Source organism: Eubalaena glacialis, chromosome 3 (assembly GCF_028564815.1).
Source record: "Eubalaena glacialis isolate mEubGla1 chromosome 3, mEubGla1.1.hap2.+ XY, whole genome shotgun sequence".
NCBI classification, from domain to species: Eukaryota; Metazoa; Chordata; class Mammalia; order Artiodactyla; family Balaenidae; genus Eubalaena; species Eubalaena glacialis.
The window spans coordinates 53,158,918-53,171,527 of record NC_083718.1 but is presented as its reverse complement, the minus strand read 5'-3'; the positions used below and the strand labels follow the sequence as shown (position 1 = coordinate 53,171,527).

At 41.0% G+C, this 12,610-nt stretch overlaps 1 pseudogene; it reads right to left on the bottom strand.

Moving 5' to 3' along the window:
• Positions 1 to 393: 393 nt before the first annotated feature.
• Positions 394 to 9,439, bottom strand: LOC133086993 (guanylate kinase-like; annotated as a pseudogene).
• Positions 9,440 to 12,610: the final 3,171 nt, after the last annotated feature.

The window sequence follows — 12,610 nt, the reverse complement described above, 5'->3', positions numbered from 1 at the left end:
GGGGTGGCAGCGGGGATTGGCGCAAATGATGAAACAAACAGAAATAAAATAAATTAAGCCCTATAAGAGAGTATAGGAGAACAGAGATGAGAGCAGAGGTGGGTAAGTCCTCACGCCAGGAAGGAGACAGAGCTGGGAGTGGGGATCCCGTGGATACGAGGGAAGCTGGGGCAGGACGGGAGTCGAGGGGGGAAGGGAAGTGAGGAGAAGGGGGTGAGGGGAGAAGGGTGGGCAGTTGGGGGGTGGTAAGGTCCTTCAACAACCACGGCGGGGTAGCGAGGGGGATGGGCAGCACCCGCACCCCAGGGCGCTAGCCGAGGCGAGCAGAGCCACCCTGGCCCGAAGGGGTGCCAGGCCCCAGGCCCCGGGGGGGGACACAACTGGCAGACCTCCTCAGGAGGGGCCAGTTCCTTGAGCCTTCTCCATTTCGTCGGAGAGCGCCTCCTTCAGGGCCCAGTAGGCCTTGTCCAGGCTGTCATTGCCCATGATGAGGTCAAACAGGCCGGGCTCCTTGCTGCTCTCCAGGTTTCAGGTCGGCCTGGGCAGCGGCCAGGCTCTGCTCTGTGTCTGTGTTCCACTGCTCCAGGCAGTCCAGCGAGGGTGACCGCAGAAGATGCAGGTGGACCGCAGGTCAGTCTTCCCGATGTTGCGCACGCCCTGCAGGACCACGTCCAACAAACAGATGCGGTTCACGGCTTGCACTGCCTGCACCGCCGCTTTGCTGGTCCCATACAGATTCCCTGAGACCTCGGTGTGCTCCATGAAATTCCAACGAAAGACACAGTTCCAACCCTAGATTTTTATATCAGCTTATTTTTCTTTTGTTTCTTTTTTTTTTTTTTAATGTCTGAAACATTTATATTAACATATTTCCATACAAATAACCCAATGAAAGTTTAGTATTAGTTGTTTTGTTTGTTTTTTTATACTGCAGATTCTTATTAGTCATCAGTTTTATACACATCAGTGTATACATGTCAATCCCAATCACCCAATTCAGCACACCACCATCCCCACCCCACCGCAGTTTTCCCCCCTTGGTGTCCATATGTCTGTTCTCTACATCTGTGTCTCAACTTCTGCCCTGCAAACCGGCTCATCTGTACCATTTTTCTAGGTTCCACATACATGCGTTAATATACGGTATTTGTTTTTCTCTTTCTGACTTACTTCACTCTGTATGACAGTCTCTAGATCCATCCACGTCTCAACAAATGACTCAGTTTCGTTCCTTTTTATGGCTGAGTAATATTCCATTGTATATATGTACCACATCTTCTTTAACCATTTGTCTGTCGATGGGCATTTAGGTTGCTTCCATGACCTGGCTATTGTAAATAGTGCTGCAATGAACATTGGGGTGCATGTGTCTTTTTGAATTATGGTTTTCTCTGGGTATACGCCCAGTAGTGGGATTGCTGGATCATATGGTAAATCTATTTTTAGTTTTTTAAGGAACCTCCATACTGTCCTCCATAGTGGCTGTATCAATTTACATTCCCACCGACAGTGCAAGAGGGTTCCCTTTTCTCCACACCCTCTCCAGCATTTGTTGTTTGTAGATTTTCTGATGATGCCCATTCTAACTGGTGTGAGGTGATACCTCATTGTAGTTTTGATTTGCATTTTTCTAATAATTAGTGATGTTGAGCATCTTTTCATGTGCTTCATGGCCATCTGTATGTCTTCTTTGGAGAAATGTCTATTTAGGTCTTCTGCCCATTTTTGGATTGGGGTGTTTGTTTCTTTAATATTGAGCTGAATGAGCTTCTTTTGTTTCTTGTTTAACTCTTTTTTCGGTAGTTATGTTTCATAATCTACTTCCAAAGAGATTCAGAGCAAGCAACTAATGCATCTGTTTAACTGATCCAGTTTAAATGATTATGAAAAAGTTGGAAACGAAAAGCTACATTTCAACTTTATTTCCTCAGTTAGCCTGATAATTGGGAGATAAGTACAGAATATGCCACATCCACTCCAAAGTATATTTACAGGAAAAATGCCAGAGGTCTGGCTCTCTACTCATTTTCTCTAAGAGTTTCCAGATGCTCTAGATGCACCTAAAATATACAATTTTATATGGCAAACTACTCATGTATTCCTTTTAAACTAATTTTAAAAATTATAAACATAAAATATATGCTTATGAGTTAAAGTAAAAGTATGGAAGGGAATAACAGTTACTCCCCAGAAGTAATCACCGTCAAAAGCTTTGCAAATCTCTTTCCAATATACATATTAGAACAAGAAGATTGTATTGCAGATTATGGCCTCTCCAGAATTTCTTTTCGGTTGGCCAAAAGGTTAGTTTGGTTTTTTCAGTAAGATAGCCCTAGCAGCACTTAGTTGTCTTTAACTTAATTTAAAACAATTTTGTTAGATGTGAAAGCTGTCATATCAGCGTGCATTTAAAAAAAGACATCAAAATTGTTGGATTTTTGTGTAGCCATTTTAATACTGAAGATGGAAGAAAAAAACATTTTCGGCGTATTATGCTTTATTATTTCAAGAAAGGTAAAAACGCAACTGAAAGGTGGTTTGTGAAGTTTCATGATGGAGATTTCTCGCTGGATGATGCTCCACGGTCAGGTAGACTAGTTGAAGTTGATAGCGATCAAATCGAGATATTAATTGAGAATGATCAACATTATACCATGCAGGAGATAGCCGACATACTCAAAACATCCAACTCAAGCGATGAAAATCATTTGCACCAGGTTGGTTATGTTCATCGCTTTGATGTTTGAGTTCCACATAAGTTAAGAGAAAAAAACCTTCTTGACCATATTTCCTCATGCAATTCTCTACTTAAACGTAACAAAAACGTTCCGTTTTTAAAACAAATTGTGAAGGGCGATGAAAAATGGAAACTGTACAATAATGTGGAAGAGAAGAGATCGTGGGGCAAGCGAAATGAACCCCCACCAACCACACCAAAGGCTGGTCGTCTTCCAAAGAAGGTGATGTTGTGTATATGGTGGGACTGGAAGGGAGTCCTCTATTATGAGCTCCTTCTGGAAAATGAAACGATTAATTCCAACAAGTACTGCTCCCAATTAGACCAACTGAAAGCAGCACTCAATGAAAAGCCTCCAGAATTAGTCAAAGAAAATGCATAATCTTCCATCAGGATAATGCAAGACCGCATGTTTCTTTGATGACTAGGCAAAAACTGTTAATAGCTTGGCTGGGAAGTTCTGATTCATCCGCCATATTCACCAGACGTTGCACCTTTGGATTTCCATTTATTTCGGTGTTTACAAAATTCTCTTAATGGAAAAAATTTCAATTCCCTGGAAGACTGTAAAAGTCACCTGGAACAGTTCTTTGCTCAAAAAGATTAAAAGTTTTGGGAAGATGGAATTATGAAATTGCCTGAAAAATGGCAGAAGGTAGGGGAACAAAAAGGTGAATACGTTGTTCAATAAACTTATTGGTGAAAATGAAAAATGTGTCTTCTATCTTTACTTAAAAAGCAAAGGCACTTTCTGGCCAACACAGTATATTGGAGAGGATGTGTCTGTGTGTGTTTGGGGGGAGGGGGCGCAATCTGGTTAAATGGAAAGGCTAGGAGAGAAGCTTCATTTGCATAGTAGGCAGTTAGTGTTTAGGCTGATGTTGATTTGGCCTGGTTTTGGGGGGTGGGGGTGGGAGCTGGAGGAGATTATGAGAGAACCTCATCTGAACCTACTCAGAGCCAGCCATAGCAAGCACTGCCATATATACATTTCCACAACTTGCTTTTTTTATTTAAAAATAGGTCTTGAATATTTCATCATCTCATCAACACATATAGATCTACCATCTTATTTTATAATAATTACATAGGACTCCATTGTGTTTAACTAGACTACTGATAAACATTTAGATCTTTTCCAATTTTCACTAAGCATTCTTGTGTATGTGTGTGTGTGTGTGCATGATCTGTATATATATAATCTCATAACATGAGAATTTCTATAGAATAGGTTCAAAGAAGGGAAATTTCTAGGATGAAGGATATGTGCACTTTAAATTTTGACAGAAAACTGCCATTGTTTAATATACAATTAATGTACTGTTCAGTGTACAGTTGTTACATGACCCTACTTCCATTGTGCTGGCAGAATACTGTCTTATATGATTAATAGTGATCATGTAATTTAGTGTCCAAGCCAGAACACTTTTGAAAGAGAAAGGGGATACTATTACTTATTATATTGGCCCCATGGGCATAAACCAGGACTATCCTGGGCAACCTGGGACATTTAGTCACCCTAATAATTATTAACATAAACGTTATTAATGAGAATAATTGCTGAAAACTCAAGACAGTTTCACAAACAGCTTAAGAAGTTTCCATTGTCCTCCTTTTAACCCTCGCAAATTTACTTTATTACTCCCACAGTTTTACACTGAGAGAGTGTACAAAACTTCCAGCAGCCTGCTTGTCAGATCTTGTCTTAATGACAGCAGACCAAAGATTTAGGGGAAAGGAAGAAGAATTAGCCTCTAAATATTTTGCACTATTAAACTTTTCATTTGAAAAATGAAGATTCCCAAACCAGGAATCAAAACAAAATGTCTCAGGGAATAAAGAAATAATATGGAGGGAAGGAAAAAAAAAGTGTTTTGAAAAATACTAATAAAACATTATTACAAAACATTTGCTTCCTGTAAGTCCAGCCTCAGGATTCCCTGATAAGCCCCAAAGCTATGTAAAAACATGAAAAAGAACATAGCATATTCAGTTTTCTGACGCCTATGACTTGGGTTCCAGCAGGCTAAATTTCAGGTAATCCCCAGACTAATGATATTTATGGCTCAGCGTGAGAACATATATTCTCTTTTGTGTCCTATAAAATGCTGGCAGGGGTTAGGCTACTTCTTTGCTTCTTTATGGACAGTCCAAGACCTGGAACATTAGACATACGGCCTTCTGTGAGTGTAGTCTATCACATATGTCAGTTCCCATTTCCAAGACAGCTGGGAAAAAACTTATCTCATTCCCAGGCAAGACCAATCTATGGCAAAAATCTGTGTAAGTTCAGGAGATGACTGGCAGGTAGTTCCAGATGGAAAAAGAGCCCATCACATGCCTTGTACGTGTGTGTTCCCATCCCTCCAGCAGTGCCCTTTGTTAGTCATTAAGGATTACATTCCTTTTTCTGCCTGTTATCCCAGGCTCAGGAAGAAAGCCCTTGACGGGTTAATTGCCCAGCACACTGACTCATCTGTCTTGTGTTTCTTACTAAATGAGAGGCATTAACAGATCAGTGCTGAGGTGTTGGGAAGTGTGTTTCTAGCTAGTGGCAAGCTGTTGAAATGCCTCAGAGCCTTACAATCCACTACCTGAAGGCAACCCCACGAGAGAGTATTTTCCAAAACGTTCCTCATTTCACCTCTGGTCCATTGGCTGCTAATTCGAAAAGTGGATGTAATGGCCTAATTTTTTTTTAAGGCTGAATGTTACAACAACATACTGTGTAATAGGAACAACTACTAAGCTACGCTGATTTTTTTCAGTATATAGCAGTAGCCCCACTTTCTCACCCAGGCTTTGTTTTGATTAAGGCAGGCATTGGCAAAACATTTGAAATTCATTCTGTTTCTGTGAAACAGATGTTTTCCTTTGTCAAAAGCGATCTGAAAGCTGAGATCAATCTATAGATACTGACAAAGAATGATAGCTGTTTGTTTGTCAAAAACAAACAATAATTGCCAAACAGTATGTATGGCAGATCTCAATTATGGAAAAATATGTATAAATATAGTATGTGTTGGTATATGAATGAGGAAATTTGAAAGACTCTGTACCACATTATTAATAGCTGCTACGTCTGGGGGTGGGATTGCCAGGGCTTTTTCTTCCTAAGACATCTGTATGATTTGCCTTTTATACAATAAGCATCTGTTACTTTTCCAATCCAAAAGAGAAAGGAGATGCAAAAACAAAGTTTCTCACGAGGATTGAACTGATTTCTTAGCCCTACAATCAAATGGGCTGAGTTAACCAAAAGCAAACATAACCAGGAATGACCAATTCATAATGTGGAAGGCAGCATTATTATATATTAATAAACATTATATATATGCTTCTAAGGACAGAAGAAAAGGACAAATGCTAGAGAGACAGAATTTTCTATTACTCATTAAAAATATACTTGTTTTAAAAATAAGTAAATTTATTTCTTAATCTGCTTAGAAAACTTTTTCAGACTTGTAGAATTATTTTAGAAGAGTACTCATTTTGGTTATATAATTTGAACTCTCAGTTTAGGAAAATGTTCAGCTAGCATATGTCAGATGTTAGCTGGTAGTGACTGATGGCAAGTTACTGATACATAGTTCAATTATATCAGATCTAACACACCATTTTGTGAGTCATCCCAGTGTGGTGTAGTGGAAAGTACATAGTTTTTGGAGATTCAACCTGGATTCAAGTCTCCCCTCCCCCACTATACTTATGATTTGATCTTGAATAAGTTACTTAACTGCTTAGAGCCTCAGTTTTCTGAATTAAATGTATTTTGTAACAATAACTACTGAGGTAGGGTGGTTATAAGGCTTAAACAAAATAATCTGTAAACTGCATTTTATATCCTGTAAAAAATGCTCTAGCCTATAGCAGGCACTGACTACTGAGTGAATGAATGAATGAATGAATGGGAGAATATTATTCTAGACTTTGTTAAGTGTCCCTACCAAAATGAGGGAGAGAGACTCATTCTAGTTCCTTCACATGTGGAGTTTTTTTAAGAATAAAAGTGACTCTTATGATTTAGAAAAAGAAAAAAGTAAACAATAGTTGAATGAAGGCTCTAGATTTAGAATAATGCTGCAAAATTCTGAAATTGCCACACACACACACACACACACACACACAATTACCCCCGGCACCTATCATCCTTTAAGGCTATCTCAAATGTCACAGCCGTTGTGAGGCTTTTGCTGACTTCCCAGGCAAAAGCAGGAACTCCCTCCCCAGGAGGGCCTGGGATGCAAAGATTAGCTGTGCCAATGAGATTCTCTTTCAGAGGAATTAAAGCTAACAGAATCGAAGGAATTTGCCAGTTGGACAGAGAAGCCCACTTTTAGTATAAGTTCCCTTAATGATAGTGCCCCAGAAGTGACAGTTCTATGACCCAAGTCTACTCTTGGTGCCCCAGTTAGGAAAGAGGTAAAGTCAGGCATATACTCAAGGATATTTTAATTTAGTTATCCTATACAGGAATTTGGGGAGTGTGTAAACACCTCAGAGAGAAGTTTAAAATCCCTGTTCTTTTAGAAATAACTTGACCTGACAGCTTGTTTGTAGGCACTCATTATGTTTTCTTTCCTTATCCTGCAGCCCTTTCCGTTCTTCCATTTGCCACATGACACTTCTGACCAGCAATGTACACACAAGTAACATTTTGGGGATCTCAGAGCCAAACAGTTCAGATGTGTGTCTGATGACCAGGAGAGAAAGAAGGACCAGAGTTCTAGATTTGGAAGTTAACAGCAAAACGGTTATTTAAAATCCACAAGAGTAGAAGAAAATGCCTAATGATTGTGAGTGTGGTTAGAAGAGCCTAAAACAAACTTGGTACTGGGCAGGGGAGGAGGAGGAGGAGGAAAAACTCATGAGGGAGTTTTTCAGAGAAGAACCAATGCAGAGACCATTGGTGATTGCTTCCCAAGGGGTTTTGGTGGGAAGGTAGAGATAGAATTCAGATTGCAGTGAGTTTTAAAGTGAAGGTGGACTAAAGAAGTAGAGCAGTGCTTATTGGTTATCCTTTTAAGGAGACTGACAGAGGAGGAAAATTGTCCAGATAGGCTTGGCATCCTTAATTGCTCCCTCTCCACCCATGGGCAAGGCCACAGGTCCCCTATAAATGGAGGCCAGACTAGGTATCTGCACCTTGAGAAACCTCTCTGCTCTGGCTCCCGTCCAATTTCCTGCAACTTTTGGCTCTATCTTCCTATTTCTAGTCATAGATCCTTTAACTCCCATCCATTTTTTCCCCTCTCTGCCCAATGTATTTTGGATTGATACAGTGTTTGACCATCTCTTTTGTTCTCACCCTGTTTCACCTGCTGCCCTCAGTTCCCTTTTTGTTCCATGTCCTGGGGCTCTACTCCAGCCCCTCCCCATCTGGGTACCCAGACCTGACTCCTGGCCTCCCTGAGCCTCCCACCTTGTCTCGATTGGAGCAGAACTGGTTCAGAAGGAGAGAGAAAGGCACAAAATAGAGGAGGATAAAGTCAAGGAAAGGAGTGTCAGTTGGTTTCACTCTCGGAGAGACTGGGAAAGGAGAAAGAACGAGCAGCAGAGAGCAAAGGTAGGAAAGAGGAGAGAAGCTGAGGAGGCAAGTCTCCTGAGTGAGTAAGAGGGGGTTAACGACATGGGTGGAGGCCTTGACAGAGGAAGGGAAACTTCAGCCAGCCTCTGAGATAAGAGAGAGTAGCTGACATTAAGGATGGGTGTGGTTAAATTCATAGGCAGTGAGGATTCTTCTCAGAGTGAGGGGTATGGAGGTTGGGCAGGAGGTTTGAACTTGTGAAAGTTTGGATGGTCACTCAGGGGAAAGGGAAGGTGAACAAAGCAAGGAACAGCACTTTACGTACTGTGAGACCAGCAGAAGCTGGAGACCCAGCACTTGTAGTGGTGCCTGCTGCACCCTTGTGTCATTTTCTCCAGAAGTGCTTTAGCCCATGAAGACCATCTCTTATGAGCCAGGCTGCATATCAGTCCTGGTAACTAAGGCCAGCATTCCTAGGGCCTGACTTAGTTCTAGCCCAAGGGTCTGATGCATTGTCCTTAAGACACTGGAGGGCTCAGAATGAAAGAACCTTAATGTCCTTTCAACTGACCTCTTGGCTCTACAAAGGAAGTGAGTGCCCTGTAGGCAACATATATGAATTTGACAGGGGAATAGCAGACTATACGGAGAAAATAGTATTTTGCAGGATCAAGGCCACTTTCCCTTCTTGCTGTACACTGACCCTGCCCTGACTGAGCCTCACTGGAGACCCAGCCTGCTTGCCAGTTTTCCTGCTACAACTGGAAATTCTCATGACCCTCATTGCCCATTTTCCAGAGGAGACTGAGCATATGACTTTCCTGGTCTCTTTGCCACATAGAACAGGGGAGTATCCTGGGTTAAAAACTCTGAGGGATTCTGAAGCAAGCCATATTTTATGTATGAAGTTTGGTCAAAGGAAGGGTACCCACTAGGCCATTCACAAGCTCCAGCAGGGTTACCATCTTGTCAGCACTTTGTAGCAGGGCTCTGAGCCTGGCCCATGACCTGCCTGGAACAGTACTACTCTGGGTGGCCTTTCCAACAGACTGCCTAGCCCCTCCATGATGAACTGTCTGAGAATGCTCAAGGGCAAAAGGCACAGCTGTGGTTGTTCTCTGGAATGAAGAACCACTCTGTACAGGGGCGCCCTGCCAGGAGAAACCCACCTCCATCACCGGGAAATCACGTGTTCTCTCAGCCGGGAAGGAAGCCAGCCAGGACTGAAGGGATCTCCCCTCCTTTCCTTGCTGGTCCATCTATCTTCCTGGGAATGTTTTTGGCACCCTAGAGGTTACAGGGAGCTAAAGCTCCCTTGCAGTCCAGGCCGTTATAATCCCAGTGTCAAGGTTCCAAATGCAAAGGACAAAAAAATAAGTGCCAAGCATCCACACATTCCAAAACCAAGTGCTAAACCACCTATACAGGAGCTGCTGGCCTATCCATCACCCATCTCTACTCTACTCTCTACCATAAAAGAATGAAGGGAAAGAAGCTGGTAGAGGATTGACTCAGAGATGGTGGTGTGATCTTCCCTCACCCGTGAGGAACGGGGAATGGGGGTTTCCTCCTCACCTCAGGCCGAGGGAAGGGGATTCAAGGGAACACAGTGTCTGACACAACCTCAGAGCTGGCTAACTAATCTGTGGGACCCAGTGCAAAATACAAACGGGGAGGCCCTTGTTCAAAAAGCAGGGTAAAATGACATTAAAAGTACTAAATTAAAAAAAATAAGAGGGTGGATTATATCCTTGCTCTCAGAAACACATCCTATTGAAGCAGATCTCAGGGTCTGCTTTGGGCAAAACTTTAGGCCTGGGTCCTTTAAGCATTAAGAGATGAGAAACAGTTATGTGTTTCATTAATTACCTATTGTGTGCCAGGCACTGTGGTAGGCATTTTACATCTGTTATCTTGTTTAACCTTCATGACAATCCTGCAGTTTTCACAGTTGTCCAAGGTCACACAGATAGTCAGTGGCAGAGATAGGATGTGGGCCCAGGTTTTCCAGGCTCCAAAGTCTGGGTTCTTTCTGTTGTCCTTCAATGTCTCCCATGGAAGATGGGAAAGCATAGAATGCTGGTACTTTGGGGGCATCTACTTGTGCTGGCACTGTGCTTGATGGAGTTGGTCCAGCTGTTTGAGGATGAGCTTCTGCTTCTGGAGGACCCTCTTCCAGGCCCTTCAGATAGGCACATAATCTCCACTGTTCGCTGCAGCAATCTAGCCACCAGGCAGAGGAGCTGGAACACTGATGGAGAAGGAAACAGAAATGTCTCTCATTCTCTCATACATTCTTTTGTTCACTCATGTACAGTGTTTCACTGAGCCCTCCTCTTTTGCACCCCTGAGTTCCCAGGGCAATTGTGACTCTCTCTCTTTCTTTTGACCTTCTTTTTGTCTGTCCAGGGCCAGGAAAATTTAATGAAAAGACAACTGAGAGGTTATGTACATGATGAAAGGAAAATAAGTTATTTCAGAGTTGCATGCTTCTTAAATGAGATTTCAATATATTAAACAACAACAACAAAATGACCTGTCTGGCCAACTATCTTGTTTGTCCAAGAATTATTACTTGACTCAGCCCTAAGTCCGTGAAATTAACTGCCATCAGATAAAACAAAAAGGGTCATAATTAAGCAGAAGCTGGGCAAGGGGGTTGATGATCCTTTTCTTGTAAGGTTATGATCTTGCATGACTGTATTTAATGCCTTGTCTAAAACATGGTCTGAAAGGCTGGAGCTGCGAGTAACCTTGGCAACAGAGCAAGAAGGGCGGATGACCTATAGTGGAATCCAGATTCTAGAGCTAAAAGTTCCATGGTGGTCATCTAGTCTGTCTTGTTTGACAAACAAGTGAACTGAGACTTAGAGATGCTAGATGAACTTTTTAATGACCCACAAGTCATTAAGGCAGAGTTGAGCCAGGAAACCAAGTCTCCTGGCTACAAGTTCAGGGCTTTGCCATTACATCGTATTATTTTGCCTATGGTTTATTTCTGGAGGTTATTTTTATTTACTAGCTTAATTATGTTTAAATGCTTTTATTTTCATATTTTATTGTTTTAAAAATTATAAAAGTAATATATGCTTATAGTAAAGAAATTCAAAACATAAATATATACAGTAAAAATGTGTCTGCCTTTCACTTCTCTCTCCCAAATACATTTTCTCTCCAGAGGAAGGCTGTTAACAGACTAACATGTATTTTTGTTGACTTTTTCCTATGCATTTACAAACACATGTATTGTTTCCTTTTTCATAAATGGAAACATGCTATTCATATTGTTTTGAGGTTTGCTTTTTTCATTTAACATTTTTCTGTACTAGTACAAAGATACCTATCTCATTCTCTTTTTGAAATTGAGATATAATTCACATAATATAAAATTCCATCCTTTTAGAGTATATAACTCAATCGTTTTTATTATATTCACCATGTTGTGCAACCATCACCACTATCTAATTCCAGAATGTTTCCATCACCCCAAAAGAAGCCCTGTATCTATTAGCCGTTAGACCTATTCCCCTGTCCCCTCATTCCCCTGGCAACCATAATCTATTTTCTGAATCTCTAGATTTGCCTATTCATATAGGCAAATCTAGATTGCCATTTCATATAAATGGAATCATGCAAAATATGGCTGTTTGTGTCTTTTTTCACTTAGCATGTTTTCAGTGTTCATCCATGTTGTAGCATGTGTCAGAGCTTTATTCCTTTTTAGGGCTGAATAATTTTCCATTGTATGGATAGACCACATTTTGTTTATCTGTTTATCAGTTCATGGCCATTTGGGTTATTCCTGCTTTTTGACTATCATGGATAATGTTACTATGAATATTCTACATGTTTTGCATGACTAAATGTTTTCAGTTCTCTTGGGCTCATTCTTTTGAATTACTGCGTAATATTCTATAATTTGAATTTGCTGTGTAACCATCTCTCCTATTGTTGAACATTCATCTTTCATTCATTTTTTTAAAAAAATTACCAATAATGGGGCAATATACATTCCTATGCATATTTCTTTGAGAGAGGCAGCATAGTACTGCAGTGTCACACAGAAGTGAGTGTCTGGATGCCTGCACTGCCACTTATTAATTGTTAATTTAGTCTTTCTGCTTCCGTTTCCTTGCCTGTAAAATGGGGTAAGAATAGAACTTACCTCACAGGTTCTAAATGACATATAAATAAAGCAGTTAGACAGGGCTTGACACATGGTATGTGTTTAACGAATGTTGTTAGTATTGCATGCAAATATTTTTGTAGGTTAAGTTCCTAGAAATAGAATTTTGGGGTCAAAATATTCATTGTTATAATTTTGAAAGATATTGCTAATTGCCCTC